Source organism: Haliotis cracherodii, unplaced genomic scaffold, assembly GCF_022045235.1.
Source record: "Haliotis cracherodii isolate W230 unplaced genomic scaffold, xgHalCrac1.p SCAF_11, whole genome shotgun sequence".
Lineage (NCBI taxonomy): Eukaryota > Metazoa > Mollusca > Gastropoda > Lepetellida > Haliotidae > Haliotis > Haliotis cracherodii.
This window is the reverse complement of record NW_027266266.1, coordinates 19373740-19389502: the sequence shown is the minus strand read 5'-3', so window position 1 is coordinate 19389502 and position 15763 is coordinate 19373740. Positions and strand designations below refer to the sequence as shown.

The window sequence follows — 15763 nt, the reverse complement described above, 5'->3', positions numbered from 1 at the left end:
AGCCTGCAAGACAACAGCTTGCTTCCTCTTAAACGTGGCTGCAGTTCCATGCCCACTGTCGGAGGGTTTAAAAAAAACCTGTCCATGAATCGTTTAAGTTTGCAGCTGTCCCCAACGTTGCCATCACATTGGCATACCAAGTGAAAGGCACTGCAAGGTAGGTTCCTTGGGTGAGCAGTTGGTATCCGGATGGGAGCTTGTCATCTCCTGAGCTGAACATTTTAACAATTTTTTTTAGTAAAATCTAAATATTTTTTACATTTGTATACTTATCTTGCATTACTCCTTAATGCATTCACTGCTTACCTTGCGACAAAAAAAACAGGACAGTGTACCGGCGATGGTCCTTGGGTGAAGGCTCCGTTCCGCAATCCCACTTTTACACCACGCCGTCCCTGTCCCTGTGACCTCACGTGACCAAAGGTCAATCTTCACATCACTGCCTGTCATTTCAGTTTCAATAAACGCAACTCTGGTATCCTGAACCTTAAGAGTCAATGGCCTTGAAGAGCCTGCCATTCTCTGTATATCCTCATCCAAACTATGTGCCTGGTTTGCTGCCTCAAAGCCATGAATAGGAAATTCATCTTTCCTAAACCTGGGAGGCTTGAATGACGGCGTAAGTGTAAGTGGAGAAGTCCTCATCCAAAGATCTAATCATAGTGTCAATTGGAATGGAAGTGGGATGTGTCCAAATAGTATCTTTTTTATCTACCCCACTACCCGGGGAAGGTACAGAAATGAGGCGGTCAGCTACCCAAACAGGTACTTGTGCCAGGCTAAGGTGAGTATTCCATTCAGTCAAGGAATCTCCCTCCTCACCATTAGAAAAATCTGATGAATCGGAACGATGTTGATGTGTACGTCTTGATGGTGAACGACTTCTACTCCGATGTGCAGTATTACCTCTGACCGAGGGCTTAGATGAACTACCTGGTGACAAGGAATCATGAGTTGATGTCCAAGTACGAGCAGGTGTACTGGTACTACTCAACGAAGAATGTACTGTATTATGACTCACAATAGGAGTATTATATACATTTGTCACTGGAGTAGGCGGTAAAATATGTGCCGTAGATGTAGTTGATGCAGGTGTCTGATACGTAGGCGTAAGCTTAGGCGTAGGCGCAGGATACAGTTGTGTCATAGACTGCTGCCATATTGATTGTAGAAAATTTTGTATCCAATTAGTGTTTGGAATTGGCATAGGTGCCTGTGCTTGCATCTGCTGTGCTGGATACGTTGGAACAGCGCTAAGCTGATCGTGCGCTGCTTGCGTAATATCGTACGCTGATAGCCCTGGGGCTGATGTCATTGTAGATGCGCTTGGGTAATAGGCCTTGGCCGTGCCCGGCGCAGGCATATAGGCGCAATGCTCAATGGTTTAGATTTGAGTCTGGCTTGGGTTGGCGCTACCCCTGACAACGCATCTTGAGGCGCTAGCGCACTGTCTGTAGAGGTAACAGATGTAGAATTCTCAAAAGACTGCAAATTAGGTCCAATTATAATACGCCCAACATTCTCCGGGAGAGAGGATTTCGGCGGCATGTGCACCTCCGCAGTGACAGTAACGGCCGACCTATTATCCCTCAAAGATAAAGGTTGCGTCTCGGATAAGCAGCTCAGTCACTTTTGTCTGGAGCTCTGTCATGTTCAAAGTTGCTGCAAAATCCTGGAAGATAATATAGTTAATTTGAGACAAGCACTATACTTCGGAATCAGTCCGGGCTAGTACAAACAGCAACAAACAAACATACACACACGTGCATGCACGTCGCTATGTAAGTGCAATTATCTTGGACGCGACGTTAAACCCAATTTCACCTCAGCCATGATCAAGGAACTCCTGATACTGTTTGATGAAGTCAGAATCTTCTGTAACATTACAGTTTCTTAAGTTATCCAAATCCTTCACTGCAATGTCTGGAGATAGTTGTTGCAAATACTTCGTCATAAATGTAAGGTGAAAGGCATATGAAACGCTTCTGACATCATGTTGCAGTTTCAATATTCTCAACTGACATGCCTTGTCCAATTATCACTGGAATATTGCATATAACTCAGGAGATAGAAAAGCTTATTTTTGACTTTCATAAATGTAGCAGTGGAAATTCTGGTAAATATCTTCTGAAACGAGGGTTCTCCTCCTTACGCTTGAACAGACATTAGCCAATCTTGTTGTCAGAGGCGAACAATATTTGGCAGTTATCCACTGACATGCCTGATTTTGTCAGCATGTTTCCCTATGGCAGGTGGGGGATGTCTTACCTGGAGGGGAGGTGGCTGGAACATCAACAACAATTTTGTGTAACTGGTTCATCTGGTAGATGTCATTGCATCTAGACTTTCATTTAATAATAATGTTCATAAATGTATCCAGCCCGGGCAGCCAGTCTGACTCTTCTTCCACTGTTGAAATGTCCGAATTTTCCAGAAGATATGTCAGACATTGACAAAATGTCTGAATTTTCCAGAAGAAATGACTGACACTGACAAGTTCATGAGACATTCTTCATCATCAATTTGTTCTAAAACAAATCCAGTTCTTCAAAATAACCTCCCTTCCTTCCATCTCCTACTGTCATGTTTCTCATTTGCATCAACTGGATCTAGTGTCTCAGTCTTCTTTACTTCATCTAGACCGCCTCTGTGGTCAAGTGGAAGAGCGTCCGCCCAGAGAGCGGAAGGTCCAGGGTTCAATCCCCGACCGCGTCATACCAAAAGACGTTAACAGATGGTACTTGTTCTTACCCTGTCTGGCACTCAGCTTTAAGGGACTAAAACAAGGACTGGTCATCTCTGCTCGGAGTCAGTATACTGTGTCTGAGTGGGGTATTCATGTTTAACTGCTGCATGGTATCTCAGTGAGCTAGCACTATAAATCTAGTACAAGCAGCCACACAAACACACACACGTACATGCACGTCGCTATATAAGTGCAATAATCTTGGACACGACGTTAAACCCCATTTCACCTCACCTCACCTCTTTCGAAACTATTTTTTTCACTGTAAATGTTTCACGTTTCTTTACATTTTGTGAACAGTCATACTTGCCCGATATCTCTGATTAAATAAAATAGAAGGAATAACCATATTTTAGTTTTTAACAGATTTCAAAATACACCATGAGCTTTTTTTGTTGACTTAAATTTAGGATTAAATTATGCATTGTCTGTTGAACAGAGTTGAGTTATAACAGGTATTGTACTGTATGAATAACGAGGTGATTCAGGCGTCTACACCAGGCTCTTCATAGTGTACTGCTTGGAATATTCACCTCACCTTTACTTCATCTTCAACCTGTTTTCAAAGATCATATTTTCCAATGTTCTGCCACAGACAGTGCAGATTCCAAGTAAATGTCTCTGTAATCAAAACCATGTTTTTGTTTCAGAGAAGAGCCTTTAAGATTCTTTCTTTTCTGCCTCCGTCTCTGTCAGGGGCATAGCAAAACCACAATTTGATCGTGGATCAACCACAAAATCGAGAAATATATTAAGAATTAGGATTGAAGCTATACTTACTAATGATAACGTCCTTTTGTGGCATATATTTGAAGGCCCTCTTTCCAGATGTCTCTTTCCAATTGATTTGTTTTGCCTGTGTTTGGGCTGACATCATTGACAACAACTGGTTTAGCAGTCTATTGTTTACCATCTTGGTTGTGGTGTTTGTTTCGATGACTCTTAATATTTGGACAGCCTCTGTTATAAACAAAACAATAGCAAATAAATGTATATTTCAAAGGAATTTGTGATATAATATTTCATAATATTTCCATAATGCTGCAACATTTCACCAAAGTGGTAAACGTCTGAGACCAGCATCACTTCAGGCTTTCCTCCCACATTAAGCTGACACGCTATGACATGAATACACAATGCCATTTAGAAAGTGGTCAGATGTAACAAATGTTATATTTGGGATAACACTTTCTTGGTAAAGTACAGATTCTTGTACTTTTTGGGGTTGAGTCCCGTCCGGGATTCGAACCCACACCTGCCAGGGAGAGGCACCTAATCGAAATATTGTTATAAGTTGCATTAAACCCTTCTAACTCACTCACTCATTCTTTTCATATACTTTTATTGAATATAGCAGTGAATAAAACTGATAAATTTCTTACCTCTGCTGGTACTAACAGATGTCATTGAACCTATGGTTCAAGATGGAAAAGTAGTTTGGGGTCTGGTTGGTGTACTCAGTGAGTATTGAAGTCTGGCATTCTCTCCAGGACAAAGGGCTATATGAAGCTATTCCCCCCAGAGGTTGAAGGTGTCACCAGTCTGATTTTAGATGTTGATAGCCCTGGATAGCCCTTTCATTAGTCCGACAGCACCATTGTTAGTGAGCACGAACTGTGATAATTATGAGATACATCACCAGTCACAAATAGAGGTGTGTGTTTGTAGCAAGTTCAATTGTGCGTGTTGTGCCTACAATGTTGCAAAAACTAAAATTTACACTATAGCATTTGCAAGGATAATAAGATCAAGTATCAAAATAAGGAAGAAAACATGATCTTATTTAATGACAAGACACAGGGTTTACGTACGTGTCCGTTTCCATAAGGTCGGAATTTGCTTTATTATTTTTCATGACATATTTTATAGGTTTTCGGACATCATTCGTTTTCTATCAAGAATACCAGCACTTGCACACGTGTGGTGTGGCGTCACACCGAAATTGTAAATACTCAGAAGATGGCTTGTTATCCTTTTGCCTTTAAGTTGTTCATGTCATTAGCGAGAAAACTATGAATGTTTCTTCAGCGTCCGAAAACACATATTTGACTTTTGCCATTTTACATTTCTTGCTTTGAATGTTGTCCTAGCTGCACGAAATTGCTAAAAAAAAATGCAATGAAATGTTCTGGGGGCATAATACATCCATGAATACAAACTATCTATAATAAATGTGCGTTAAAATGGGACCATGTAAACTTAACGTTTAGCATGTTGTGATGGGCTTGATACATCAAAGGTTTCGTTTGGTTTGTTGTTTTAACCCGCACTCAGCAATAATCCAGCTATATGAGGGCGGTCTGTAAATAATTGAGTCTGGAGCAGACAATCCAGTGATTTACATCATGACCATCCATCCACGTAATTTGGAGTACGTGAGTGAGTGTGGTTTTACGCCATTTTTAGCAATATTTCAGCAATATCACCGCGGGGGACGTAAAAAAATGGGCTTCACACATTGTACCCATGTTGGAAATTAAACCCGGGTCTTCAGCATGACGAGCGAACACTTTAACCATTAGGCTACCCGACCGCCCCTCCGCGCAATTGGGATCAACCAGCATAGGTTGCTGAAGAACTATTCTATTATGGATAGCAACTTCTTTAAAAAGCGACGTTTCGGTATAGATCCTTATACCGTAGTCAAGCAAGACTGAATGGGGGACATGTATAATAGGTGGAGGATTAACAGTAGAGGATTATCAGTAATAACAATTGCTTACATGAGTGGGATAACACAGGTCGGTGTTGACATAAACGGATAATACTGTCACAACACGATGGTGTAGAAGTGGAAGCCAATACTAGCCAATTAAACAAGATTAGTGATTATTCATAGTAGGCGGATTGGATGAAATAGCCTTGATCACTGTTGATGCTGTGTTTCCTTTTAGTGAAATCATGGAAGTTGTTGGAGAGGATTTGGACGATGTCCCAGTTGTGTTTAGGACAGACCTATTCTACCCCGGATCCGTCATAACAGCTGGTTAACTTGGTTTTTCAAATTCACGTGAACAAAATGTTCTCTACACACTGTGCACGCATGTTTACATGTATGTTTTATCATTTCTACCATTAATTATTGGAAACAGTGCACTGCGTTTTAACGACAATAATTGACTCTTGGCCTTCTTTGTGACGAGATGACTTATTTGTTGTATACCACCGAACAGCTGGGTGACTGCGGACTGTAAATACTCGAGTCTGAACCAGACAATCCAGTGACATCACTTTCACGGGGCTGGTGTACTGTCGTGGGAAAAATTGATATTGATAAAACTGTGTATTTATTTTGTTGTTATTTTAAATGTCACGAAAACAATGTTACACTGGTATGGAATGAATTACTATATAACGTCGTCCGGAACGGGAATAGACACGTTTTGTATTATTGAGCCGTTGCGTATATACACATAAGGACATGGGATTTTTTTCTACAGCAACTGTCAGTAACATGTTTAAGCCTGCCAATCACATCTAGTAGTGTTGCAAACAACCTTGATGTGAAGTATGAATGGTCGAGCATATTTCAACACAAGTCGGATGTTACAGCAACTTGAGAGGGGTGAAGTTTAAAAAGACGGAATCGGAAATGATACGTACCACGGGTATAGCGCGTAGGTTCCCCACAACACGGAGGCATTCGTTGCATTCTCGCTAAACGCCGTGCATTTGATCTCGATACACAATATATTCGCTAATTCCTGGTGTCAATTATCATACCACAGAAAGAAATGCGGGTTCTCTCATATATTTAGCTGTAATTAATATACCAATACCTTCTGAAATTCAGAATAATTCGGTAACAGGGATATTTTGCCTACGTGTGGTCAAATGAAATGTGCAATTATCACCGTTTGTCAATGTAGTCAAGACCAGAGGCGATATATTTTAACGTGGATGGGTAAGTTATGGAGAAGTCCCGTGCTGGATTGCGTGCCAATCACAGTGGATAATAAAATATACAGAGTTTCCTGTGTATAACAAGTGTGTATGCCGATTGAGGAATTTGCATGCATACATAATATATAATTTAGAAAATCACTGAGATGTGGATAATTGTTTCACCCAAGATGGTGTGATTAAGAACGTGTTTTTGTATGAATTAGAATCCCCGCAACACGTAACAATAGTTTAAACATATTTTATTATATAGGAATCGGTGCCGTCCTTCCGGCCGTCACACTTCGTTTCCGGAGCAGATCTTGAAAACCGTACCATATTTCTTCACCAAACTTGGCACATAGATAGATCCAGTGGTGAACTGGTGCCTTTTGATAGTTTGGAATTTTTTTTAAAAATTATTTTTCGAGTTTCCATGGCAACGACTTTGATTTAGACTGAAAATGGCAGTAGTCCTCGTTTCCGAAGCAGATCTTGAAAACTGTACCATATTTCTTCACCAAACTAGGCAAATAATTAGATCTAGTGGTGAACTGGTGCCTTTTGATAGTTCGGGATTTAAAAAAAATATATTTTTCAAGTTTCCATGGCAACGACTTTGATTTAGACTGAAAATGGCAGTTGTCCTCATTTCCGGACCAGATCTTGAAAACCGACCATTTTTCTTCACCATATTTTGCACATTGATTGTTCTAGTGGTGAACTGGTGCCTTTGGATATTTTTTTTTTTTAAGAGTTATTTTTCGAGTTTCCATGGCAACAACTTTGATTTAGACTGAAAATGGAGGTAGTCCTCGTTTCCGGAGCAGATCTTGAAAAATGTAGTATATTTCTTTACAAAAAGGCCCCGTGAACATAGTTCACAGGAGCTAATGCATTGCACACACCCGACATGTCATATTGCCGGGGGATGTGAGTATTTCATGCTTGTTCAACTAAGATTGGGTTTAACAAGCACTAGCTAATGTAAATAGCGCTCCCTCCAACAAACGCCACACTCAGCAATATTCCAGCTATATGACGGCGCAATACGGGACACGATAACTTGCATCAACCAATTCCGTTCGTCGCTTTTTGTGTTATTTATTTACTCAATTTATATGTACAAAAACTCTAAAACTGCAAAAAGCATCGACTGCCCAGCTGAAGAATCCTTAGCGTCTCCAGTGTGGTGATTATGTCGCTTATAAATATCTTCTTTATGTCTGCCACATTTGGATACCTAGATGCATGTTGTCGGAGGTAAGACACATCTAGAGTTGTCCCCGTTCCCGCTGTCAGTACCTTTAATTAAATTATATAAAACAAATGATAACAAATGTTTCTGAATTACATTAGATATACATAACATTAACATTTTTATTTTTCGCGTACAATGTAAATAAATGAAATTTGAACCCTACCTCTGCAACAAACAGGATTGTCCGTCCTTTTTCCGTCGGCACCGCCACCCGCACGTACGACCCGGCTCACAACGTTTCTCTGAAAAATACAAAAATCTTTTGTTTTGGCTTACGCGGGCTGTTGCAGCTTGCTAGTTTACCGTTTCTGTTTATGAAGGTTTTTTTTACCTTGGAATACGTTGTTGTACGTTGGCAGTCAAGTTTTTAACAATCTTCTAAAGTACAACTTATATACTCAGGATTATGCTATAAATGATACATACTTGCTTGACTTTGTACGCGATTCAGTTCCGCTTTTCTTTTTTTGGTGTCTTTTCAAGTTGTTTCTCTTCTGACCTTGCACTGAAATGTATATATATGTATATCAGTATATACAAGCCTTGCTGGACAACGGTATAAGGATCTATACCGAAACGACGTAAACCATGTAAACAGTAAACAAGGAATTGTTGTTACCCATAAATTTGTCAAATTTTGTTTAGAGGTTCGGCCAAAACTTATAAAAAAGTATAAATAGTAGATCTGAATAGATAGTAAATAAACATGATAAATACTTTGATCTTTGACCATACCCGTGTGACGGAACATCCTTTTTTGATCGAGTGATTCTAGGGCTTGGGACAGTACTTGGAAGGGGACTGTGGGTGGGATTTTGCACAGGGCTTGGCACAGGGCTTGGAAGCGGACTAAAATGATGCTCAGGACTTGTCGGGACTCGTTCTGTATTAAAGATAAAAACGATTATTCGATTGTGTGTCTGCAGTATCTGCCTCATCAAAGTTACCTAAGCAATAGTCCAGCTATAAGAAGATGGTCTGTCGACCACCCGATCCCTTATGGCGACCTTGAGTCACTGAAACATGGGTAAAAGTATTTACGTTCCCAATTCATCATTCCTAGGGGGCAGTGCAGGGGTTGGTGGCAGGTCATCTGAACTGCAAAATAGGAAGAGAACATAAGTACAAATATATGTGCATATATATACAAAATGGTGTAATGATGCAATGAAAACCAATATATCACTTACTCTACTTCTGACGCGGTTTTTGACGTATCGGTGGAATCTGATACACATCTTATGGCACGGCCACGCGTGCCGCTCCGAATGTTGAATGCTGAGAAATATTCTCGAGGAGAATTTTTTGGTTGTTTTTTTTCGATCACATGTTACAACAGTGAATGTAAAATATAATAACCTGTGGATGGTGGTTGTTGCAGTCCTTTCCTGGCCGCAATGTCATCCCTCGCCATATCGCTAACTTCCTGCAGATGAGGTAATTACATGTATTTGTTTTACCACGTACATACATTGTGTCTGCGAGATGCAAACAATATATTACTACTAAACAGCACGTGCACGTTACTTAGGAATTTAACGTGCGTTTTCCGAACATATGCGTATTTCGCATGTATTTTAAATTCATTTGTTCTGTTGTTAGATTATCGTAACTGACCATCCTGATGGAACAGTATGATGTATAATACATGTCATGATTTACCAGTACAGCTGTATTTCATGTACTGCTATGCATGTTTACATAGTATGTCCTATGTTCCGTACTCACGGTAATGTTGAAAAAAATCAGAGAAGGTTTCCTTTTTATAATTTTTAGGGGGATGGGGGTCACACAATACATACGTATGTGAAAATACATACGTGCAGATCACCAATGGCGTTGCTCGGCATACAGTCATCGGGCGCTTCTGTCACTGTTGTCATGTTTACTTGTATGTCACTTGAAGGCTTCAAGTGGTACAATCTTGCCTTCTTGTCAAATATGGGCAGACCCCCTTCGAACTTTTCCAAAACATCGCCTGAAGAGTCATGTGATCAATATAACCTTACATTCACAATCGATAGGTTACCGTATTCATTAGAGATAGATGATGGATATATCACACAGATGTATAACCAAGCGTAGCTACCGCAACGCCCCATAAAAGCACAGTTTATTAGAGAATAAACTATAATTAATATCGCCAAATATTCAAGGAACGCTTCAGCAGGAGAAAACACGTCTTGCTACGCAGACGAAGGAGACAAGAGTGAAGGGTGTCACATGGCAGCTAGGTGGCTACGCACATGCTGCATGAGGTAATTGAGATCTCTGTGGTAAATTTCGCTATAGCAGCAGTTGTGGGAGACAACAGCCTCGGTATAACAGTGGTAACGTATTACTTTATGTAATATGTTGTCACTACTTACATCAAATCTTCAATGTAACATCATTTACATTTGCGGTTTAAATCAAATGATACTCATTGTGGACTGACGCATGTATTAAAAGCATGAGTACAGAGTCAGTACCGATAGTGACGTCATTGTCTACGTTTACGTTCATATACTATTATTTGATGTAACATGCACCTGTGTATTAAATAAATATAAAACGGTGCAAATTACCTGATCCACAATATTTATTCTTCTTATATGCAGATGGGTTCTGCAGAAAGTCGACAGGATCGAAGTCGGACGTGGTGTGTAGTTTGGTCAGTTGTCTTATCATGCTGGAAATCAGACGTCTCTTAGACTCTGCGGCGGATTTTTTGCACCTTGATAGACCCGGGAGCGAATATCCGGGTTTCAATTTAGCATGAAGGGGGTTCCTTGAAGAAATAGTGACTCTTTAGGAGAGCGGCCAAACCACAAAACCTTTTCTTTAGATTCTTTCTCAATGTCATGGTAAACATATAGTTACATAAAATAGCTTACAAATCATGTAAAACTTTTATCGATTATCATGTTATTTAATCTATTTTCATATTCTTTAGTATAGTATCAATGATCATTTAACTTACATGGTGAACTGGGAAAACTGCAAGTTCGTTGGTGTTGGTTCTTGTCGGTGTCGAAAAACTGAAATAAATACAGCACGAATATTGTGATGAGTTCAGGGAAAAGTCGCGGATATGGTCAATGAGTTGTACGAGCTGAGATTTTGGGTTTAGATGGGTTGGACGTATATATATATACATATAAACATAAATGTTCTGCGTATACACACACTGACCATCTCTGAGGAGTTTAGTGAGACAGTTATCCGCGTAAGTGATTCACAGCTGATGTTGTTACCAGTGATCATTACTCGTCTTGATTGATAATTGCCCACGGTTGGACAATAAACAGGATGGCCTAGGACCAGGATGAGTTTCAGAGTTTCCACGGCACCGGACGTGCTCCTGACATTCGATCCCACAAATACACATCAATTTAAGTACATGGCATCAATTCACATAATTAGCAGTCCCTTATATCATTCATTTAATGGACGGGAGAAGCTGACTTAATGTATTTGTGTTTTCACACTTCGCCCAAGCGGCAATTTTGTGAAAACTGCATACTCTATGTACAACGTATACCATGTAGACGCCTGACACCTTTCTCCCTGTATTTTAATTCTTGAACCATGAATACAATAATCCGTAAAAATAGCATTTAGATTTCAAAATTATCATCAGATTATGTTTATTGTTGGTGCATGGTTTGGCGATTAAAGCTAAAGGGTCAACAACAATGGAACACTTCGGGAAGCTAACCTAGAAGCGGCTGGGAATCAGATTGTAGCGATTTTAACTTTCATCGTTCTGAAAGACATATCTCAGTCAACGCATTATGCTCTTGTGGCTATCCCACTGTAGATATACTGCATTTTTTCACGTGCCCTTAACTAAATTTTTTAAGAAGCGATTCGTTATTCTTTTTGAAAGGCTTCATGTAAGTTATTACTTTAATGGCAACAAAAAGGGGAAAAAATGCTAAAACAGGACAAATTGAATTTCTACATGGAGGTATGGGAATTGAATTGCCGTGTGGGCAAGAGGCCACCCTAACTGTATACCTCGCGAAACTCGTTGGAGAGAGGTTTACACAAAAAACACATTTAGAATTTGGTGCACAAATTTGCGTTCATGCCAAACAACGTGGATGAGAATCTTTAATAGATTTTTTTCCACGACAATTAGTACAACTCGCAAACATAAGTTACGCAATAATATACTAGAAGAAAAAGGGACTGGAATTTACTGCCGTAAATAATAACTTATCGGCAAAATTTTGGAGCGAGTTGAAAGTGTATAAATGATTGAATATACGCAACTCAATGAACCGACAAAGCTAGTAGTATTGAAAACAACATATGAAATATGTTATACATACGGGTGCAGGCTAAAACGGCACCTCTGCAAAACGTCATCGATTTCTCTGGCGAAAACGGCACCGCATTTGGTTAAATGGCTACTATGAGTCAACCCTTAGTCTTAGAACAACCCGTACACAGTTTGAAGGTCTTTGTAAACAAGACCGTAATTTCTGAGGTGGGCGGGAAGGGTATTAACGTGTATCAGTGCGATATAAAGATCGGAAAGATACGTGCATAAATTGTGAAACTAGAAGCAAAGGCGTAATGTAGAATGCGATTTGTAACGCGATACTAATAGCCAATGTCGTAGTATAATTATAACACCAAAGGGGCGTGTTACGCACTAAGGTGAAAAACCCGTAAAAAAGGTAAGTGTAGTTTATAAATTAACACACCACCTTGGGTTTTGTAAAGGAAAAAATTGTAGACCAATGCTGTATGATATAACAAAACCCCAAGCCGTTTCTTAATGGCCTTGGTGTTACATGTATCAGCCCGTGGAACTACAATATGGACGCCATTACGGCCATTTGAATTCAAAGGTACCGTGCACGTGGCGTTAATTACAACTCTATAACTTCACAATGCGAGGTATTACGCCTTTGCAATGAAAGAAATGTACCATACATACAGTTTGGTCAGCCATGGTTCTTGTCAAACGATAGATTTCTCTTATTTTGTCTTGTGTGAAAAATCAACACGTCTGTCTCTTACAGATGACATAAGGAAAGTGATTTGGGTGAGAGTTGCTCCCCCTGGTGTGAGGCGCCGTTGGGGGTGAGGCCCCGTAAGGGTGGTCGTATATCATACAAAAACGAAGTTTTTTGTGTGGTAACATTTTTTATTAAGGAAAATGGTTACAACTATGTCATGTAGATTTTCTTGAGCAAGGAAAATGCAATAAGTGCCCCAAGGAGGATTTAATCAGAAAGAGAAGATATAAAACAAATGATAACAAATGTTTCTGAATTACATTAGATATACATAACATTAACATTTTTATTTTTCGCGTACAATGTAAATAAATGAAATTTGAACCTTACCTCTGCAACAAACGGGATTGTCCGTCCTTTTTCCGTCGGCACCGCCACCCGCACGTACGACCCGGCACACAATGTTTCTCTGAAAAATACAAAAATCTTTTGTTTTGGCTTACACGGGCTGTTGCAGCTTGCTAGTTTACCGTTTCTGTATATGAAGGGATTTTTTACCTTGGAATACGTTGTGCGGTGGCAGTCAAGTTTTTAACAATCTTCTAAAGTACAACTTATATACTCAGGATTATGCTATAAATGATACATACTTGCTTGACTTTGTACGCGATTCAGTTCCGCTTTTCTTTTTTTGTGTCTTTTCAAGTTGTTTCTCTTCTGACCTTGCACTGAAATGTATATATATATATGTATATCAGTATATACAAGCCTTGCTGGACAACGGTATAAGGATCTATACCGAAACGTCGTAAACAGTAAACAAGGAATTGTTGTTACCCATAAATTCCTCAAATTTTGTTTAGAGGTTCGGCCAAAACTTATAAAAAAGTATAAATAGTAGATCTGAATAGATACTGAATAAACATGATAAATACTTTGATCTTTGACCATACCCGTGTGACGGAATATCCTTTTTTGATAGAGTGATTCTAGGGCTTGGGACAGTACTTGGAATGGGACTGGGTGGGATTTTGCACGGGGCTTGGCACAGGGCTGGTGATGGGGCTTGGAAGCGGACTAAAATGATGATCAGGACTTGTCGGGACTCGTTCTGTATTAAAAATTAATATGATTATTCGATTGTGTGTCTGCAGTATCTGCCTCATCAAAGTTACCTCAGCAATTGTCCAGCTATAAGAAGACGGTCTGTCGACCACCCAATCCCTTATGGCGACCTTGAGTCGCTGAAACATGGGTAAAAGTATTTATGTTCCCAATTCATCATTCCTAAGGGGCAGTGCAGGGGTTGGTGGCAGGTCATCTGAACTGCAAAATAGGAAGAGAACATAATTGTAGAATTTTCCTATTCGGAATATTCTATAAGTAATACGTTACCACTGTTATACAGAGGCTGTTGTCTCCCACAACTGCTGCTATAGCGAAATCTACCACAGAGATCTCAATTACCTCATGCAGCACGTGCGTAGCCACCTAGCTGCCATGTGACACCCTTCACTTTTGTCTCCTGCGAGAGCAAGTGCTCGGGGGACGGACGGGCGGGCGGGCAGCAGCCCAGTGGTAACGTATTACTTATAGAATATTCCGAATAGGAAAATTCTACAAATTACATTAAGTAATACGTTACCACTGTTATACCGAGGCTGACTACCACAGTAGGCGGTGGGGAGCACCTACAACCCGAATCCTGACTGCTAGCATTCCTTCAGACCAGCGGAAGTAAACACCAAGGCGGAAGCACTCAATGCGCATGCACCTAGCTAGGCGTTACCCTATAGGAATACCAAAGCACTGTCAAGCGCATACCGTAAGGCTCAATCGTCATTGCCAAAACGATTGGTGACTCCAAACGGCCCCACTGGATAGGTATTTCATCGCCGCAGCGGATGAGAACACTGTATCCGCGTGAGCTAAATCTTAGATCAGGTTAAACAGTCGAAAAGAGGGAAATTAATTTCCTTCAGACCGTATATCCCAGAGCAAGCCTACTTAAAGTATGCATTAGGCGCGTGACCTAATTCCAGTATTCGTAAGCATGTATCGCAAGGTTGGAATACACAACAGACAATTAAATGCATAATTGTCAAAATACAAATAAGGACAAAACACACAAAAAGCCGCCTCACCTGTGGTGTGAGTGCGCTGGTTTGCAGGACCCCCACTCCTGTACCCACGACGTGGGAACATTGGAGACGACCCAGATTGACCACTGTGCAAGGACTGACGACTGCGGAGTTTGGAATTGCGCTGGACACACCCCCTAGATGACCGCTTGTGCCGCGATCAGCGGCCCAAGACGGTGCACCCCCTCCACATCTTCATCAGAAACCTTTCTGAGGTAATGATTGGCAAAAACCGAGTCAGAACGCCAGTAACAACCTCGTAATATTCTGTGAACAGAGATATTCGAGTGTAGGGCAAATGTTGCCGCTAGCGCCCTGATCTCGTGTGGGTTTGACCCCGCTACCGGTAACCCCCGAGACCGGTACGCCAGATTGATGACAGAACGAAGCCACAACGCAATTGAGTTGCGAGTTATGTCAACCGTGCGATTAGGGTTACACGATATGAACAGACGGTCACGCCCTTGTCTACGTTCATTTGAAGCCTTAAGATAATACTTAAGGGCCCTAACCGGACACAGCGCTCTGTCCTCAGTATCAGCAGGATGTAAGATTTCTTTGAGGGATCTTACAGTGAATTCTCTCTACGTTTGCCTGACTCTCTGATTCTTGGCGACGAAGCCCATGAGCAGGCCCAGGCGGACCGCTCCTTCGTCACCCCTATCGAATCGTACCTTGGCGACATCGAGTGCATGAATTTCGGATACACGTGCCGCCGTGGCAAAGGAGAGGAGAAATGCTGTTTTCCAAGTCACATGCCGGAACGAAGCACTATGCA

The 15763-nt window shown here is 40.7% G+C and overlaps 2 pseudogenes; both read right to left on the bottom strand.

The window, feature by feature from the left end:
• Nucleotides 1-7745: 7745 nt before the first annotated feature.
• LOC139456301 (uncharacterized) lies at nt 7746-8914 on the bottom strand (annotated as a pseudogene).
• Nucleotides 8915-8978: 64 nt separating this feature from the next.
• Nucleotides 8979-14097, bottom strand: LOC139454917 (uncharacterized; annotated as a pseudogene).
• Nucleotides 14098-15763: the final 1666 nt, after the last annotated feature.